The sequence below is a fragment of the Atta colombica genome, unplaced genomic scaffold, assembly GCF_001594045.1.
Source record: "Atta colombica isolate Treedump-2 unplaced genomic scaffold, Acol1.0 scaffold33, whole genome shotgun sequence".
Lineage (NCBI taxonomy): Eukaryota > Metazoa > Arthropoda > Insecta > Hymenoptera > Formicidae > Atta > Atta colombica.
Genome location: NW_017259437.1, coordinates 2,152,273 through 2,157,227, shown reverse-complemented (window position 1 = coordinate 2,157,227; position 4,955 = coordinate 2,152,273).

The window sequence follows — 4,955 nt, the reverse complement described above, 5'->3', positions numbered from 1 at the left end:
GATTCCGAATTCACCCTCGCGCCGTCGCGCGTCGCACGCTGCGTGACGATTGTACGCGGCATTACAGCGGCTTATCCTGAAATTAGCTTGCTGGATATCGTTCCCGAACCTGGGCGGCGTTATAACCGCCCCGTCCGGATAGAGCCGAGCAGCATGAGACAAGTAAGGCAAGGGTTGTTCGCAAACAACCCTGCCGGGAATGGCTGCTTGTTGCACCGGGGCACGCAATCGTATAACATATGACATTCCCCGTGCTCCATAATTTAAAAGGCATTCTGGAACTACATCGACAAGCATCTCGGCATATGGCCGAGAAATATGAACGCTGTGGATTTTTAATCCGCCTGGGTACATATATTAACGATTGTATCTCTCGATGATCGCGATTAGAAACTCGAATATCATTTAAGCTGAAATAGATAGTTGCGAGAATAGTATCGGTATATTTCTGGCGAAAATACAAATTGAAGTGTAAGCCGAATGTGGGGAGAAAGTAAGAAACGTAAAATGAAGCTTCTAGAAGGTGAGACAATAATACGTAAAAGAAACGTTTATGCTTCTTTTATTTTTCGTTGTCTCAATTTTCGCCTCCTAGAAGCTTCGCTTATGCTTCTTATTTTTCCCTTACATTTGACTTTCCCCTCCAACTTTTATTTTCGCCAGGAATCGCGCAAATGAAATAACAATAGACATATATCCACGTAATCGGCAACAATCCCTCTTGCGTATAAGCTACGTCTCAGTTATATAATATGAGCATAACTGTTACGTGTACTTTTCATACACGTGACATACTTGGAGTACTAAAAAACGAAAACTTTAAGCGGGTAGGTGAGATGGCCACAGAACCTCAGGCATAGTTTTCTTTAAAATCTTGTTGGAAAAATAAAATAAAAAGTATCGACTAAAAGTTTTAAAATTCATTATTTTTATACTTCTCTATCTTATAAAGGTGTAACTAATGTAAAAATTTAACTATAACGTGATATACTAGTAAACAGTGTATCTATAAAATTAAAATTTATTATTGAATATGTATTTAAGCAACCCACTGACTACTGACTTACTTAAGTACTTTTAAATCATCTACTTAAATTTTTTAAAGATTAAAGAATGACATGCATCTGTAATATTGGCGATTGTATATCCTTATCGGTGATTTTTCATTCCAAGGCTCAAAAATAGTTTATTAAATATGTATTTCTAATTCTGCAACGAAATACAGAATGTAAAGATAAATATAAAACTTGCAGTAAGGTCAGAGATACAAAGTTGTCAGATCTGCTATATTTATTACATTTTTGAATTGTATCGAATCCAACGGAGGAGGGGAGGGAATGTAACAGCGATGACTTTTCCACCATATATTTCCGCTGCCTATATTTCTATTCTCGAAAAAGATTCTGGATTTAATAAAATCGCAAAAGTACGTCAAATCGAAATTTTGCTTGTCTTATTTCTCGTCTCTATTACCGGCGAGATTGGAGAGGGTTGGCTTATATCCCCTGGCGAACAACATAGCGCGGATATGCTGCTACGTTATTTAGAAGGTATACCGCGCACGACGATGCTCGTACATCGCTCGATGATTTGAAAGAGGTATAACGACGTTCGCTCGGCTCGGTCAGCGCTGCGTTAACGCCAAGGGGGCTGTTCCATCGCCCCTCGTCTGCTTTCCGTTCCCCAGCGTGGAAAGTAGTGAACGAGGGTGCGCGAAGAGATTCCACGAGGGTGGCATTGAAGCCATGACGAGGGAAAAGTGGTGAGAGGAGAGCGGAGAGCGTTGAAAGTAACGATACTTGCACGAATTCTCGCGTTCTCGATATTGACGACGTCGAGGCGACGAAGCATTGCCGAAATTTTCGTATGTCGTTGGTTGGCGACGTTGGAAAAATATCGACGAGCCGTCTACTCATTGTATATTAATGAGTCTATCTCAGATATTGACGTTATTTATACAATTTTCAAAGCTTTGCGCTGAGATGGAGATAGATAAGACAGTCAGACACTAGCGGATACTTTTATTTATTTAGACACGGTAAAAAGTGTAAGTTCGTTTATTCATTCAATCGCAATTCCTGTCTTTCATTGGGATTAATGAATATTACGCAAGTCATGGCAGCAGCCGTTCTGGTCACGTATATTCGTTAGAATTTATTAAGACGCCGTTAATTATAAGAGATATTATTAATAAAAAGTTTACTTTTTTTGTTATATAATATTCATAAAACGTACAAAACGCGCTATATCGAATTACAATTATCAATTACATAATCGGCAATGTAATTTTTTTTCTTTCGTTTCTTTTTTTCGTCAGAAAACTGATGATGTCAATTGATATCTGAAATCCATGAGCGTATCAAAAATCTTTTTTCAAAGAAGAAGAGAGTGTCAATTTTATTATTTTATATCTAGACAGATATTTTATATCTAGACAGAATAGAATATTAAAAAATTCATTAATAAAAAATTGTTGTTTAGGTGTGAAATAAAAAAATTGACTCCCTTTTTAAATATTTTATAATGTCTCATTCTCGTTCCTGCACGGAGAGAATTTTCTTTTAAAATTTATCCTGAAAATATAGTTCTGGTACAATACAATATTTTAAAGATTTTTACTATGCACTTCAGTAAAGTTAATCAAACTTATTTTATATTTTATTGTAGTTTTATTAATGAATGAGAGAGATTTACATCTAAATTCTCCGAAATATAATGTTATCCCACGAATAATGACATTTTCAGGATAAACTCTAAGAAAAAATTCTCTCCGTATGATTTTGAATAGGAAAATTATTAGATTTTATAAATCATAACTTATACTTTTTTTTCCTAGAAAGAAAATATAGGTAAAACTAAACGATGTATAGTTATTAAAAGCAAAATGTGTAATTGTAAATAAAGTACTCAATATTTTAGCGCATATTCGGATATTGTCCATTAATTAACATTAATTAATTAAAAATTACATAGTCATACAACAAGAAGAAAAAAGAATTTTAATAATATTGTAATAACAACAAAAAATTCAGCGTTAAAAGTATAGTTGTATTTTTTATAATTAAAAATGAAAAAATAAATAAAACATTTCAGGAGTTTGAATCCTTCAAATTCCCTTCTGGATACGTCCATATCGAAATCACTAGTATGACGAATGGAAAAACCAGCATAGATTGATTTTATGATGAATTGATCGACATAGTTCGCGCGACTCCGCGAACGGTAACTCCGCGAAAACCCAAATGGATCATAATTAAGATGTTAAACAGATGCCAAGCGCCGATGGGTATATTAATTAGCTGCTATTCATTCGCGCGATCGTGCACCCATGAATCCGAAATGAGATCGTTCTGCCGTTAATTTTCCTTACCCCGTTATTCATTTCTATCTCCGAGAACATCATGGGTGCGGAATGAAAGGAGAAATTGGTCTTGCAGAGCTCGCGAACTTTTCCTCGCGATTAGCCGTCGTCTTCTCTTTTCCCGATGAGGTTTCTTTTACGTTCGTCGTCCACAGTCAGGTGCATTTTAGCGAGGCCCGCCGCGCACACCGCGCTGAAACACACCATCCATCTTCCTGCGTCTCACCAGAGACCTTTCAGGTTTATTGCGGCGTAAACAAGACCTCGCGAAAGGATCGTTTGCTCACCGCACGCCGTCAAAGGTACAACGTAACCATACTATTTTCGCTTGCTCGCGTCGACGGGATTTACTTACGACGGAACGTTTATCGCGCGGAAATTTACAGTTTGACGTATCACAGGTAATTCGATCAGGTGGCGAGGCATGAGTATGTAATTAGTTTATTCGGAAACGGATACGATATGTGAAATGTCCGATATGAATTTAAATTCCGCGACGTAAATGTGTCGCGTGGACCCGCGATAGCGACACAAGTATTCATTCGGCGACGCTATTTAATGGACATGTGCAGGTATGTTATAGTATAGACGCAATGATGATTAAAGTTATTTATATTCCCGGCGAGGAGTCGGAATATAAATTGGGACGTGGCGAATGACGAGGATTTACAGTCGAGTTTATTTTGCGGAGAACGTGCGAATGATGGGTGCGATAAGGCCGATGAAAGGTCACTGAACCGAGAGGCGGCGAAAAGTTTTGAAGATTATTTCGAATTAGTTTTAATTCGCCATAATTGGTCGCGGACTGAAAGCGGCCGGAGGAGAAGGGTCGAAAATTCGTTTTAATTAAAATTGATAATCCTGGGAGAGAATGGATATTACGTAAGTCGTCGGCTAGCTGCATTGGGAATCGAACAAGTTCCCCTTCGGAAGTTATTTGGGATTGCGAGTTACGTTTAGCTCCGCCGGAATTGTGCCTTCTAATGGCGACGTCATGCAATCGGCGCACAGACACACTTCTCGGACCACGCCGACGCACTTACGCAAGCACAATTGTGTTGTTACGATACGCCCCTGTTCATTCTACTTTCTTGTATTACGTCGGAGTTGGCGACAGCGATAAATAATCGTGGATATCCGTATCCCCTTGTACATGATACTCTTCATATAAGTTATGTCCACACATATTTCTGGAGGATAAAAGCTGAACAATATCTATGCCGTAGACAACTCTCGTTCATTGTGTCACAGTGTTACGTTAACTGTTGTACGAGAAATAGTAACAGGAATAGTAACAGGAAGACAATACTGTTAGGCAAATGGATGAACAAACTCCAGATTAATTCGGAATTCTTTAAACTTTCATTTTTATTTATTTCTTAAAATAAACTAAATGCAGATATATAAATTTACAAAGACATGTATGATAAGTATAAATCTATACAAGAGTGATCAATATGAATACTTATAAGAGATGTATAAAAAGTAATCTAATTATACACTATTAAATATTAAATAATGATATAAAACAATTAATTGTCAAAGTAATAGCGATTCGTTGTAATTTATTTGTCAAGACAAAACTGGTAGAAGA